Source organism: Leptopilina boulardi, unplaced genomic scaffold (assembly GCF_019393585.1).
Source record: "Leptopilina boulardi isolate dan_hultmark-lab unplaced genomic scaffold, ZJU_Lbou_2.1 LbouV2_121, whole genome shotgun sequence".
Taxonomy (NCBI): domain Eukaryota; kingdom Metazoa; phylum Arthropoda; class Insecta; order Hymenoptera; family Figitidae; genus Leptopilina; species Leptopilina boulardi.
Window position 1 is genome coordinate 435,386 of NW_026137665.1, and position 16,726 is coordinate 452,111.

The 16,726-nt window shown below is 23.8% G+C and overlaps 2 protein-coding genes across 3 annotated transcripts in view; both read right to left on the bottom strand.

The window, feature by feature from the left end:
- The window catches only part of LOC127285211 (neuronal calcium sensor 2), a 192,067-nt gene extending 176,043 nt beyond the window's left edge, over nt 1-16,024 (bottom strand). Inside the window, exon 1 of the mRNA XM_051311119.1 lies at nt 15,531-16,024. The gene's annotated coding sequence lies outside the window, so the exon portion shown is untranslated. The remainder of the gene's footprint in view (nt 1-15,530) is intronic.
- Nucleotides 1-16,277, bottom strand: part of LOC127285229 (neurocalcin homolog) — a 229,210-nt gene extending 212,933 nt beyond the window's left edge. Inside the window, exon 1 of one of the 2 annotated variants that reach the window (XM_051311140.1) lies at nt 16,176-16,277. The gene's annotated coding sequence lies outside the window, so the exon portion shown is untranslated. Of the gene's footprint in view, nt 1-16,047 lie in introns of both variants that reach the window. The other variant, XM_051311131.1, reaches the window with a different exon arrangement.
- Nucleotides 16,278-16,726: the final 449 nt, after the last annotated feature.

A 16,726-nucleotide genomic window follows, 5' to 3' on the forward strand; every position in this document is an offset into this window, starting at 1 on the left:
TTGGCATATCCATAGACAGTAGCACAATTTTATAAATTTGTTACCTTCTCTTAGTAGTTATTAATTTAAAGGTTATAAATAAAATAAAATATAGAATTAAATTTTGCAACAACTATTATGTTAAATTGTTTGAACAAATAATTGTTTCTATTTATTAACATTTTTTATAATTTCCCTAGAAAAATGCAGTATTTTTTTGCTATTTTTGCAATTTATCAAACAAAATATAAAGTTATAATAGTTATTAATTAACTTTTTTTGTAGTATACCTAGAAAAATGCAGTTTTTTCTTAATTTTATAATTATCAAGTAGAATAATATAAACTTGATAAATTGTAAAATTAGGAAAAAGCTGCATCTTTCTAGGTGCACTACAAAAAAGTTAATAAATAACAACAATAAATTGTTTAAACAATTGTTGAATTAATAATTTTACATCAAATCTATCTTTATATTCGATTTGATAAATTATAAAATTAGGAAAAAACTGCATCTTTCTAGGTGCACTACAAAAAAAGTTAATATAAATAACAATAAATTGTTTAAACAATTAAACAATGCAATATAATGTTTTAAATCCATTATTTGGCAACATAAAACACTTACAGTGAAAGTTCTGGATGATTTCATGTATTTTTTGTAAAATAGAATTAAAAAAATATAGTGAAAATTTATATAAACAAATGAAATAAAAATATCTAATTAGGTTCGGTAGCCGCGGTCGTCAAAGCGTTCGTTAGGTCTCTTAGGTAATGCGTCTGGGGTTCGATTCCCGTAGGGTTCAAATTTTAATTTAACTCTCAGATTTTAATTTAAAACTTACAGGATATTCCTTCTAGAAAGTTAGTATTAATTGTGGTTAAAATTAATTTTTTAAATTATTTATTATTTATTATTAAAACTGGTTGTAACTAGGCACCCAAGTTAAGACCAGGCTAAAATCGCATCACAAACCATTGTAGGATCAAGCTAGAATGCCAAACTTGGACCTAGTTAATAATAGGGCAAAATAGATAGGACCAAGCTAGGACCAGTTTTTATTTTCTACACATGGAGGTATAAATACAGAAAATATAACCTCTCGATGAATCTTCCTTTTTTACTAATTTTCTTAAATATTTGCGTCGAACTTCTTTGATATTTGCAACTGGCTATAGCATTTTTTATTATTATTGTAATTAAATCTAATGTATTGATGCTCAGCAAAAAGCAAGAAATTTTTTTCAGAAATGTTTAATTAAAAACCAATATTTCATTCTTTATTCCAGGAATCTATTATAATTTACCTTTTTTGAATGTAAATAATTAAATCTTATTAAACATTTATTATATTATTCAAATTTAAAAAAATTATTGGATCTCTTGATATTAATAACACTATAGGAATTTTTTTGTTCAGGTTTTGATATCAACATTTAATTCAATGTGTCAAAACTGTACATTATTATCAATACACTCGTCAATACATAACCATTATTGTCTAATAATTTATTCAAAACCTGTGTATTACGGTTATTTTCAACTTGTCAAAATATTAGAATATTATTCTTCCCAGAAGAGGATTTTTTCGAGAGGAAAATCCTTTTAAATTAAGATTATTAATTTTGATACCAAAATTAAGAGGAAAATATGCATTACATTTAGAGGAATCCTCTAGAATGAAGATTACTTTTTTTAAGGTGCATTAGTTATTTAAAGTAAAATAATGATTAATCAATTTATTTTTTTTTTTAAACAAAAAATCGACTAAAACCAATTATTTGTATCATAAACTCGATCAGAGACCTGAATTGTATGCAAAATTTCAAAAACATATAAATTAAATTATTTTTAAAAATTACTATTTTAGAAATTTTATTATAATTTTACAGAATTTTTTTATGTTTTAAACAAATAATTGTTTTTTAATATATTATAAATTAAACCGTTTTTAAATTAACTTTAAAACCAATTAAATTAAAATAATGTTAATTTTTGAGGTTATGTAAAAAAAATAATTTTACTATTTGTAAAATTATAATTTAATTATTTTCAATTTCCTGAAATAAAAGTAAATAATTTGTGTAAATGCAAAATTTGTTTTATTGATTTGGAAATGAATTGTATTATAATAAGTATTTTTAATTTTGTACGGGTTGTATTTGAATGCTGGATTTTCAATTTTAACCTCTTTCTTTATAAAATACTTAATACAAATTTAACTCATCGAATATACATTGGCATAACTAAATTTGTAAAATGTATTTTAAAAAGTTTTTACATTTTAACTTTCATCAATTTTATTAGTAATATGCCTGGATTTTAACAGAACTTTTCAATTCGCAACAAATTTTTTTTATCTATATATATGAATTTTTTTTATAATTTATAATATAAAATTTATTAGTTAAAATTACAGTTATTTTGTTGCAAAATTGTCACATTAATATTACAGCTATATGTAAAAAAATTTAATATTTATAAATGAATATTTTAAGAATTATTAAAACTATACTTTATACAATAATATCATACGGTGTACTAGAATTTATTTTTATTTTTAATCTTATTTTTAATCTTTGATAAATGATTTTTATAAAATTGAATATTCCAGAATTACAAAAAAAAAATTATCCAGTTTTATGAACAATAAATACATTTTTTCCAAAATTCAAAAAATTTACACTTAGAAGAATCATATTCAAATTTGTTTAATATTTTTTCTTTTTATTATAGATGCCGAAAGAATATAAATATTCATCGTCTTCTAATGATGAATCAGTGGAATTCTTAAAAAAACAAATTAAAAAATACAAATCCATGCTCAAAGCAGAAAAATTAAATGGGAGTTCTTCAAAAACTCGTAAGTATATATCCTATATAAGAAATCTCTAAACGATAATAGATATCCTTGGGATGTCCTATGGATATCAAAAGGATCTCTTAAGGATATCCAAAAAATCGGCGGTTTAGATATCCTTTGGATATCCACAGGATATCTTCTGGATATCTCTATAGAATTTCATAAATGTTCTCCAGATATCCCATAGATATCGTCAGGATATCCCATAGATATGGTCAAGATATCCCACAGATATTTTCAGGATATTCTCAGTATATCTTCTGGATGTCAAGAAGATATTCTCAGGATACTGTTTTAAAAGTCATTATGAGACTACGAGTGAGAATATTCTATGAATTAAATTTTATATAAATAAAATAAAATGCGATTTGTTTTTCGCGAAAGTTGTTTAATTTGAAAAATTATTAACTAATTTTTTTCTCATTCGTGATTCATTCCTTTATTCATATGCTTAATATTGTCAGAAAATAAATTGGCTTTAAACAATATAAATTCTTCTCCGCAAATAACGAATAACTATTAATATTAATTATACATTAAGTGCATGAGTTTATTTAAAAACTTTGAAAAATGCGTTTTAAATCTTCATTTAAAATAAATTAGAAGCTCTTAAGATTTTTGTATTTATTATACTATTATTCATTATATTAGCTTAACAATTTTAACCTTTTAAAATATATGTTGAGATATTAAATATCCCGTGAATATCCCACGGACATCCTGAGGATATCCCATGGATATCCTACGATATAATATCCAAAAGATATTTTGTGTATGTCTTAGGGATATCCTGTGGATATCCTATCGATGTCCTGTTGATGTCCCACAGACCGGCCGTTTGGATATCCTATGAATATCCCAAGATATCCTGCGGAAAATTCTAGGATATCGACCATTGATATGGATATCCTAGTGATATCCTTTTGTTATGAGGGTTATATTTGATCGAATTTTCATTTCTCAGAAAATTTATTTTAAATTAAAAATAATAATAAAAATTATAAATCTTAATGGAAAAGTCATGAAATTGTTGCTTCGTAATTTGTTCGATACTTTACATAATAAAATGCTTATTAATTTTCATATTTTTCTTAATTATATATTTTTTCAGATGATAACCAATCAGAGAAGGAGGTGGAACCTCTAAAAATAAACAAAAAAACTCCTCGACGGAAACAAATAGAGGCATATGAAGGTAATTAAAAAACTTTAAGATAATTGTAAAATATAATCCAATAATGTATTATACGGATAAATATGTTGCATTTAATAATTTTTAAATTTATATTTCAGAGCTGAAGAATTTAATAAAAAAAAAAAAAATGAAACCTTCCAGCTGATTCAGGAGACGGCACAACAGATTACGGACTATAAAAAAAAATTGACTTATTATATATAAAAAAAAAATCCTGGGAAGAAGGTCAAAGATTAAAAAAAAAAATTGCTGAATATGAAAAAAAAATTCTATAAAAATTGTCAATTTTAGTAAATAAAAATTTTTTTATTAAAAATTACAAATTAATTATTTTTGTCCGCCATCTTCTATCAGCCATTTTTATTTTTTTAATGTCAAATTTGAATATAACAACCTCATACAAGGAAAGAAATCTTATTAGAATATTTAATAAAACTGAATAGAATTTTTGATATTTTTCTTTTATAATTGCGAAGGATGTAATATTTTTTTTCATACAAATTGTTTAAAAAGAAACAATTTTTCCAAATATAATTTTTGAAAATAACCTGGTCTTCAGTATAAACAATTAGGTTTTATGTAAATTTTTCAATTTTCCCGCCATCTATCGCTAATTGTTTAATATTTTGGGGGGCTCCGAAGGTTGTAATATTTTTTTTCATACAAATTGTTTAAAAAGAAACAACTTTTCCAAATAAAATTTTTGAAAATAACCTGGTCTTCAGTATAAACAATTAGGTTTTATGTAAATTTTTTCAATTTTCCCGCCATCTATCGCTAATTGTTTAAAATTTTGGGGGGGTCCGAAGGTTGTAATATTTTTTTTCATACAAATTGTTTAAAAAGAAACAATTTTTCCAAATAAAATTTTTGAAAATAACCTGGTCTTCAGTATAAACAATTAGGTTTTATGTAAATTTTTTCAATTTTCCCGCCATCTATCGCTAATTGTTTAAAATTTTGGGGGGTCCGAAGGTTGTAATATTTTTTTTCATATAAATTTTTTTAAAAGAAACAAATTGTTTATTTGTTATTTTTTTATATGAAGCTGTTCTTATTAAGTAATTAATTAATTAATTGAAAGTTATTTCTTTACACATTCTTGGTTATGTTTTATGTCTGTTTAGATATGTCAATTTTTTAATTTTTTCGTGTTATTAGCTTTTAATAATGTTATAATAAGTATTATTTAATAAATAAAAGTGTTTATACATATATTGATTTCATTTTAACTTGATTCTTAGTCTATTACAGTGTGCGGGAGATTTCGTTCATTTGAACGTTCGTATCTTCAAGCACATTTACAGTGAAAGTTCTGGATGATTTCAAGTATTTTTTGTAAAATAGAATTAAAAAAATATAGTGAAAATTTATATAGACAAATGAAATAAAAATATCTAATTAGGTTCGGTAGCAGCAGTCATCAAAGCGTTCGTTAGGTCTCTTAGGTAATGCGTCTGGGGTTAGATTTCCGTAGGGTTCAAATTTTAATTTAACTCTCAGATTTTAATTTAAAACTTACAGGATATTCCTTCTAGAAAGTTAGTATTAATTGTGGTTAAAATTAATTTTTTAAATTATTTATTATTTATTATTAAAACTGGTTGTAACTAGGCACCCAAGTTAGGACCAGGCTAAAATCGCATGACAAACCATTGTAGGATCAAGCTAGAATGCCAAACTTGGACCTAGTTAATAATAGGGCAAAATAGATAGGACCAAGCTAGGACCAGTTTTTATTTTCTACACGGGTATATATAAAATTATCCTCAATAAACGGAGAAAAAGAAAAAAAATTTCAGACGTCATGTTAAGACATTAACATTTATCAGCTAAATAAAAAAAGAGATATTGTAAAGATTCTGTACATATCGCGGATACTTATACCATAACTGATTGATGTTGTTTATGAGAGAGAAAAACACTGCCATCTGGCGGATAGTTAGAAAATTAACGTAGCGCGAAATTCAAACTGCATGATGAAAAAACTGTAAGTATGAAGAATTAAAATTAAAAAAATTATTTGTGACCATTGTAACATTACTTAAGTTTTGTTTAATGCAATAGTATGCATTCTTAAGTAAAAAATACATTTTCAAGTAAATATTTATACTTACAGTTTTTCCTTCATGCAATTTGAATTTCGCGCTACGTTAACTTTCCAACTATCCGCCAGATGGCAGTGTTTTTCTCTCTCACAAACAATATCAATCAGTTAGGGTATAAGTATCCGCGATATGTACAAAATCTTCACAATATTTCTTTTATTTAGCTGATGATTGTTAATGTCTAGCATGACGTTAGTAAATTTTTTTCTTTTTCTCCGTTTATTGCGGATGATTTTATATATAACGCTTGATCCGAAGGGAAATAATAATATTATTACATATAATAAAATATAATATATAAATTGTATAACAAAAAATTTTATTATATTTCAGTTTTAATAATTAATTTTTTTAATCTTGGCTGAAGTCTGGTTTTTTGTATTTTTGAATATTGGGCCAATATTGAAATTCGAGCCTTGGCATTAGTCTCTACAATCCCAGCCTTGGACCAATATTGGTAAAAATAACTGGTCCAATATTTAGCCAATATTCAGTCTTGGCAATTTCCCATTGGGTAGTGTAATACAGAAATTCGATTAAATGAAATTTTTTTAACATGTACAATAATTCAAAGAAATAAAAATTCTGCTTCAAGTAAATTAAGGGGAGGCACCAGCTTTATTTTGACCCCCTTAAATTTACATTATCAAAAAAGTTTATATTCTTTATTTTGCATCATTTTTCACCTAAAAACATAAAGGGTGGTCAAAAAAAAAATTTTCTTATTTTTGAGCAGTTTGAAATTTTTATTTTTTCGAAATTTCAATATTTTTTCAAATCCATACGAGAAGTTGTTTGAAATTGGAAAATAAGCATAGAAAAAAATTGAAATTTGAAAAACTAGATCCATTTTTTCGACTAAAATTTTTGAATTTTTACATTAAAAAGTCTCTAAATTGGTCAAAAAATTTTTATTATCAACCATAGTACGAAAAGTTGTTTGAAATTGTAAAATGAGCATAGAAAAAAATTGGTATCAAAAAAGATTGAAATTTGAAAAACTAGATCCATTTTTTCGACTAAAATTTTTGAATTTTTATATTAAAAAGTCTTTGAATTGGTCAGAAAAATTTATTGATTAGCTAAAATTCAATTTTACAACAAACAAACATTATTCACAACAAACATAAATTATGTATTTATTACTATTGTCAATATTCACTGGCTTAGACATTTCATCAATTTTATTTTCAATACGTAAACTTTGTTTTGGCATTTCATCAGGTTCATTTTGAATTTCAACACAATTTTCACCTGCTTCTAGAGGATCTTTATTTTCCTCTGGAACATCTTCCTTCCATCGTTTATCCACCAAATTTTGGAAATGTACTGATTTCTTATTACGCTTAGGCATTTTGATTTTCCGATAGATTTTATAAAAATCGGATATACCAATACTTACTGCAAGAATAAAATGTCAATAATGTATATATATAAGGTTCGAAAAAGAATACGTCAATATTTCATTCCTCAATAATAATAGAATGTATTTAGAATCAGTGGACACACGAAGTATAAATGAATTTTTTGAAATCTTTTCACACCTGCTGTTGACGATCACGAACTGTATCAGAATAATTTTCTTCTCAATATGATAATGACTTTCTTCAAGAAGCAACAGCAACATGGGAAGTAAACTTCAGTGCGGAAAGTTGTAACTTTACTCCTTGATAGTAGTGCGAAAAGTAAATTTCAGTGAGAAAAGTTGCTACTTTCCGCATTGATAGTAGTGCGAGAAAATTTCAGTGCGCAAAATTGTTACTTTTCGCATTGATAGAAATAAATGTCAGTGCGCAAAATTAGCACTTTACGCATTGCCAGCAGTGTGAGAAGTAAATTTCAGTGCAGTAAATAAATTACTTTGGGCACTGTTCTAAAAAGTGACTTCCCATGTTGCTGTTGCTTCTTGAAGAAAGTCATTATCATATTGAGAAGAAAATTATTCTGATACAGTTCGTGATCGTCAACAGCAGGTGTGAAAAGATTTCAAAAAATTCATTTATACTTCGTGTGTCCACTGATTCTAAATACATTCTATTATTATTGAGGAATGAAATATTGACGTATTCTTTTTCGAACCTTATATATATACATTATTGACATTTTATTCTTGCAGTAAGTATTGGTATATCCGATTTTTATAAAATCTATCGGAAAATCAAAATGCCTAAGCGTAATAAGAAATCAGTACATTTCCAAAATTTGGTGGATAAACGATGGAAGGAAGATGTTCCAGAGGAAAATAAAGATCCTCTAGAAGCAGGTGAAAATTGTGTTGAAATTCAAAATGAACCTGATGAAATGCCAAAACAAAGTTTACGTATTGAAAATAAAATTGATGAAATGTCTAAGCCAGTGAATATTGACAATAGTAATAAATACATAATTTATGTTTGTTGTGAATAATGTTTGTTTGTTGTAATAATGTTTGTTGTAAAATTGAATTTTAGCTAATCAATAAATTTTTCTGACCAATTCAAAGACTTTTTAATATAAAAATTCAAAAATTTTAGTCGAAAAAATGGATCTAGTTTTTCAAATTTCAATCTTTTTTGATACCAATTTTTATCTATGCTCATTTTACAATTTCAAACAACTTTTCGCACTATGGTTGATAATAAAAATTTTTTGACCAATTTAGAGACTTTTTAATGTAAAAATTCAAAAATTTTAGTCGAAAAAATGGATCTAGTTTTTCAAATTTCAATTTTTTTCTATGCTCATTTTACAATTTCAAACAACTTTTCGCATTACGGTTGATAATAAAAATTTTTTGACCAATTTAGAGACTTTTTAATGTAAAAATTCAAAAATTTTAGTCGAAAAAATGGATCTAGTTTTTCAAATTTCAATTTTTTTTAACGCCAATTTTTGTCTTTGCTTATTTTCCAATTTCAAACAACTTCTCGTATGGATTTGAAAAAATATTGAAATTTCGAAAAAATAAAAATTTCAAACTGCTCAAAAATAAGAAAATTTTTTTTTGACCACCCTATATGTTTTTAGGTGAAAAATGATGCAAAATGAAGAATATAAACTTTTTTGATAATGTAAATTTAAGGGGGTCATTTTTTAAGAAATAAACGATAAATTTAATAATACAAGCATAAATGAAATATATATATATATATATATATATTTTTATCAAAGAAAGTATATTTTTGAATTAAAACATAAAATTGTCCAAGAAATTATGTTTTTCAAAATTCGTGATTTTTAAAAGGTTAATAACTCTGGATATAATGTCAGTAGAATATTCGCCAATAGGTCAAAAGAGATGCATTTTGAACTTTTAGAATGTAGAAAAAAATATATTATAAATTATTATTATTAGTTTATTATAAATATTAATTTAATCCAATTTTCACTTAACAGAATTCTCATTCAATTGAATTTTATGTGATTCGAATTTTTAAATGATAGAAATTTCAAATCACCGAATTTTTATTTGTACGAATTTTTAATTCATAGTATTCTTGAGACGCCGAATTTTCATTTGTCCTAAATTTAAAGTTGCCAATTTCTAATTGGTCAATTTTTAAAATCGCGCCGAAATCTTTTAGTCGATTGTTTATTCGGTCGCATTTGTAATTTCGGATAAATAAAAATTCTATCACTTAAAAATTTATAAAAATAAAAATTCCGACTTTGAGTTGGAATTTTTTTCATTTAAAAATTCAAAAATCATGTAAAATCTACTAAATTAAAATTCTATCAATTAAAAATTTTCTATGTAAATTAAATGATTATAAAATAAAAATTCTGTCAAACAAAAATTCGGTAGCTAAAAATTTTGTTAAATGTAAAAATTTATATAAAAAATGAAAATCTATGTTAAATTTTAATTTGAAAATTGAAATTTCGTTTAAAAATTAATTTAACAAAGATTATTTTTGTACGAACGTTAATGCGAAAATCACATTTATGACAGAAATTCCCTTTTCATATATGAGAACAATCATATTTTTATTTTGTATAAAAACTCGAAAAACATAAAATAAATCAAAGTTATTAAATATTATTTCCAAGTATAATAATAGAATTTGATTAATTTTCTTTTCTTCTATTACTTATTTTCTCTAATGCTTAATATTATTTATCCATAAATTTTTATTCATGAATACCTTTTGTTCACATATCTCGTAAAAGTTCAAACTTTACATAAAATATATATGTATATATATATATATGAAACTTGACATATTTTGATAATTTATATTTTTTTCCAACGATAAAATGAATTTTCAATTTTTTTTTCAACTATATATCTTTTTTATATATTATGGACCATTGCACTTAAATTACTGAACTGAAAATACTGAAAAATGTGAATAATTTTTATTGGTGATTCAATTATTTTTAACTCGTGATACGGTACAAATAATAACTAGCTATAAAAAAAATGGAAAAAAATACATTAAAAAAAAATATATAGTGACATTCGAGAATATTGCTTTTACGACCAATTTTTTGATATAATTAATAATATTTCCTTTATTGCAATATTTATTATTATTATTATTATTATTATTATTATTATTAATAATATTATTAATATTACTATTATTATTATTAATAATATTATTAATATTACTATTATTACTATTATTATTATTATTATTACTATTATTATCATTATTATCATTAATAATTGTATATTAATATTCTATGTAATGTACCCTTAGGCATGAATTTGCAGAAATGATCAAAATATAGACCATAAATTATTATCGTATTGAAAATGTTTCTATTGAATTTTGATTAATGATAAAATTTTCCCTAAGCTATCAGTCAAATACTGGATATATAATTTGAGATGAATTTTGTTTTTTTTTTTTTTTTTTTTTTTATATTCTAATACTATATAGTTTGTCGTGATGGTGCTGTATGTGGTCGAGGACAATATTTCTAGAAGATCGCTCCTTTGTAGCCGATATAATTAACCTACGATCACATAAAGGTGGATTTATATATTATATGAAGAGATGTTTCATGAAAATATTGAGTGTAAAAAGCTATTCGCGACTACTCGTTGAGCAAAGTTACATATATATATATATATATATATATATATATATATATATATATATATATATATGAAGGTTAAGGGTGTTTAATACACCTATCTTTTTTGAACCGACAATAACAAATGAAAGAAATGTATAAAATAATATTGAGAAAAAAAATATTATTACTTTTTGCAAGAATAGAACAATAATACTGTAAAAAAAATCAATAGTTTAGATAACAAAATCATTTACATTGAAAATTAATATTATTTGAATTTATAAAATATAAAATATTAAAAATAATAATGTAATAAATAATAATATAATAATATTAAAAATAATCAATTTTTTTATAAATATTTATTAACAAGTATAATCAAGTTGTAATATTTTTTTAATATCGATATTTCATTAACGTCCACATCAAAATTTATTTTATTTTATTTTCTATATCAAGAACAACGCATTTTGAAAAACAAAAATTTTTACAAAACATTTTATTATTTCCAAGTTAGTTGAATTATTTCAACGCTCTTTCAAATTGCGTGGTCAAAATTATCAAAAAATAATATTTAACCCCCTTTTTTTCACTTGGGGGTTTTCGGGGTCGCTGATTACGAATATGCACTTGGTTTTCAAAAATTCAAAATGGCGGATCCAATATGGCGGACGACTTTTGCAAAAAATTATCGGATTCGTCCTCCATTTTGAATTTTTGAAAACCAAGTGCATATTCGTAATCAGCGACCCTGAAAACCCCCAAGTGACGAGTTTTAAGAGAATCCGATAATTTTTTGCAAAAATCTTCCGCCATATTGAATTTTTGAAAACTGACATCGGATTCGTAATCAGCGACGCTGAAAACCCCCGAGTAACAAATTTCAGACGAATTTAATCGAATTTGAAAAAAAGAAATTTACAAACATTATTTTTGAAAAATTTTTGACTTTCAGGCGCCATTTTGAGTTAAAAATAAAGAAAAATAAAAAGTTGCAATGCATATTTTTTAAGTACAGCTATCGGGAGCACGTTTTTTATACCTTAAAGAATAAGCAAAAAATGATATACTAGAAAGAATTGCAATTGAAACAAATTTTACATGACAAAAACTTGTATTTTTTGGGTTTTTTTTTGAAAAAATGGGGAGTTAAATATTATTTTTTGATAATTTTGACCACGCAATTTGAAAGAGCGATAAAAAAAGCAGTCGGAAATGATTTGTCTGATATTTTAAAAAAAAATTTTCTGTTAATGTTACAAGGTTGAAATTCAAGTCGAGAATCAGCTCATTTGGGCGTTAAAGGGTTAAAAGTTTCTTTTTACTTTTGTAAAATTAAAATAAGTTTTTATTAAATATTTTAAATTTAATGAAGACTTAAATATTAATTATTTCTATTGAGAATTGATACTCTGTGTATTTTCAATTTTACTTTTTAAAACATAACCTATATTTTTTTTTGCTTCTAAGGTCTCTTTCTTCAGTGCGTGTCACATTTATTTATTTAAATAATTTTACACTGAAAAAAAATTTTATTTGATTCAAATAATCGGTTACTTAACTATTATAAAATAAATATTTATTTGTATATATGTATCAAATAATTAATATTTGAGTCAACAAAATTATATTTGTGCTTGTTAATAAAATAATGTAAAATAAAATCATATTTGTTTCAAATACAGAAATAATTGGTTCATATACAATTTATTTAATTCAATGAAAAATTCTTTGGTTCAAGTAAATATTTATTTGATATAACAGTCAAGTAACTGACTATTTGAATAAATTATATTAATTATAATAATAATTAGTAAGTTTTTTACTAATAACAATTAGTAAGTTTTTTTTACTAATAATAATTAGTAAGTTTCTTTTACTAATAATAATTAGTAAATTTTTTACTATTAATAATTAGTAAGTTTTTTAATAATAATAATTAGTAAGTTTTTTAATAATAATAATTAATAAGTTTTTTACTAATAACAATTAGTAAGTTTTTTAATAATAATAATTAGTAAGAATTTTACAAATAATAATTAGTAAGTTTTTTACTAATAACAATTAGTAAGTTTTTTTTACTAATAATAATTAGTAAGTTTCTTTTACTAATAATAATTAGTAAATTTTTTACTATTAATAATTAGTAAGTTTTTTAATAATAATAATTAGTAAGTTTTTTAATAATAATAATTAATAAGTTTTTTACTAATAACAATTAGTAAGTTTTTTAATAATAATAATTAGTAAGAATTTTACAAATAATAATTAGTAAGTTTTTTACTAATAATAATTAGTAAATTTTTTACTATTAATAATTAGTAAGTTTTTTAACAATAATAATTAGTAAGTTTTTACTAATAATAATAATAAGTAAGTTTTTTAATAATAATAATTAGTAAGAATTTTACTAATAATAATTAGTAAGTTTTTTAATAATAATAATTAGTAAGAATTTTACAAATAATAATTAGTGAGTTCTTTAATAATAATAATTAGTGCGAATTTTACAAATAATAATTACTAAGTTTTTTACTAATACATAATAATTAGTAATTTTTTTAATAATAATAATTAGTAAGAATTTTACAAATAATAATTAGTAAGTTTTTTACTAAAAACAATTAGTAAATTTTTTACTATTACTAATTAGTAATTTTTTTTAATAATAATAATTAGTAAGAATTTTACAAATAACAATTAGTAAGAATTTTACAAATAATAATTAGTAAGTTTTTTAATAATAATAATTAGTAAGAATTATACAAATAATAATTTTTACAAAAATTCACATTTAGAGAGAAGGCATAGTAAAGTTATCAAATCTCTTAATATAATAATAGTAATAATAATAGTAATAGTAATAAGAATAGTAATAATAATAATAATAATAATAATAATAATAATAATAATAATAATAATAATAATAATTCAATAACAATTTTTTTTAGTTAGCTCCATTTATTACCCAATTAATTTAGAAAAAAAATTTCAAAAAAAAAATGCTAGATATTTGTGTGTAGACCTGTACCTAATATCAGTCAGCTGAACAATTTATTTATCATGCAGGTTTGATTGTAAAGTATGCGTGACATAACGAAAGCCTCGCATCGTCATTTAAAACCCAACCGGAAGATTTGATACTAATTTGTGCGATATGCCTACGCACGTGAAGCAAAAATAAACTTACACAATAATATTCCTAATATGAAAAACAAAAAAAAAAAAAAAAGAAATGATTAAATAAAAATTATAGGCTGATACTTTGCCAATGAAGAAGTTTGCATAATAGTTTTTAAGTTTGCTATTTTTTTTTTCTTATGTTAAAGTTCATATTCTATTCCCAGTAGTAACATTCTAAGAAATGGGTTTCCTTAGCAATTTCCATGGTTGATAAGAAAAGTAGAGTTATGGAAAATTGCTTGTAATCCCTAAAAATAAAAGTCTCCAAAGGTTCACACAAGGATAAAAGTCGATAAATTCTCCAAACAGTTATTTCTTCTTTTTCTTTTCTTTTTTATCAATAAATCATTTTAGGGTATTTCTCCTTCGTGAAAGTTTTACTGTGTTATTTTCTTTCCTGAATTTGATCTCCCTTTTTTTTCTCACCGGGGGAGGTAATAATATGAAATTTTCGTAACGTTCTTTTTAGAAAGTGCTTTGCAATTTTTTTTATTACGACAATGAAATGGAAAAAAACTCATTTTAACGAGATTCATATTTTTTTTTATTTCTAAATGATAGATTTTTCATTAAAAAAAAAAAAAGAAAAGGATTTTTTGTAGATTTTAATCTTAATTAACATTTTTTGAAATATTATACAATTTAATTAAATGAAATAATAAAGGATTTTAATTTATTCCTCTAGATTTACCTGTTAAAAGCATTATAAATCTCCATTTAGATAATTGTACCAACTAGGAATGTAATAATTCTTTTTCTCTCTTGGTTCAGTGACAAAATTAGAATAACGATGCCAAGATTAGAGAAAAGCCTACAAGAATCTTTATGTGATAATTTTCTACATTACAAGAAACTTGGCTTTGTTAATAACAGTATTAATAGTTTTTTTTTTTTTTTTAAAGCTCAATTTTTTCTATATAAATAAAATTTCAAAATAATTCTTTTTGTTAAAATGTCGAATTTAATGTGATTTTTATCATTTAGAAAATTTGAATAATTATTTTCTTATCTGTCTGATATAAACTAAATGGGGAAAAGAAATAAACAAAACACACTATATACTTGAGAATTCCTTATTGCAAACATTTCTGAGAGTAACTTGACTTTAGAGTGTGTGAGACAATAGAAAACGATAAATAAAAAAAAAAAAGTTTGAATAGACAGAGAGGTGTATTTAATTAGAAATGACACTTACCGACTATTCTTGTCCTCACGATGGTGGGGAAAGGGCAGATTGTTTTCTTTTCGTTGCTAACAAATCTTGACATTTCCAACTTCCCGGCAGACTTCCCGGGTACGGCGCTGATAGTTAACAAGCAGCATGGGCCTTCTTCTCTTCATCTCACTTTCTCAAATTTTGCACACACAAAAAAAAAAAAATATTCCAACACTCTCATCAATTCACAACTTTGACGTACATTCACACACACACAATCATAACATTCATCGTCACATTCACATATCAAAACACTTCAGACACATGGTATTCATACTCACAATAAAACAATAATTTACGCAGGGTCGCGAGTACGATAACGTTGCGGTTAAAAGGCATGAAAATTTGCAAACACGCTTTTTTTTCAATCCGCACAGAATCGAAATTGCATGTCCCTTTTTTTTTTTTGCGCATGATTTTTGAAAAAAAAACTCAATAACTTGACCTCACAAATAAAAAAAGAAAAACGAGCTAATCACAAAACGATTTTGCTTACCTTTACCAAATAAATGTCCCTATAATTTTTTTTTTTACAGGGAAAAACGCGATTTTAATTTCAACTCGTATTTTAACACGAACGCGAGATAATACACAATAATAAAGGTTAGAATTCACATTACTGACCTAGAATGAAATTGTCGACGACTCGTCACGTCTGACTCAACAAATTCAAAACATTTTTTTTGAGACACGGGCTCATGCAGACTTCACCACGGTTGCCATATTGGAATTAATTGAAATTTTATATTCTGCAAAAGAAGAGAGTGACCACTGCCAGCGTTGGGTAGGTATTTTATATAAAAAAAAAATATGAGAAAAATATCACATAAATAACAAAATTTATATCAAAATTTTGTACACTATTTACTTATTTATCAGTAATATTTTATATATATTAAATATAATTCACTGTTATTTATAATTTTTGTGATTAATTTTCAGATTTTAACAAGCGTAAATAAACGTAACAGTGAAAAATAGTTGTAATTATTTTCAAGAAGCGCTGTAGTCATCTTGTATTAATATAGATTTTCTTCAAACTGTTTTATTTCAATAAATGTTTATCATATTTCTATCACCACGTGCTTTATTATTTAAAAAATTTGTCTATCTATTTCTACTAAAAAAAAAGTAAAAAAATTGCAATTATCATCCGATGAAAAAGTGGCGGCAAA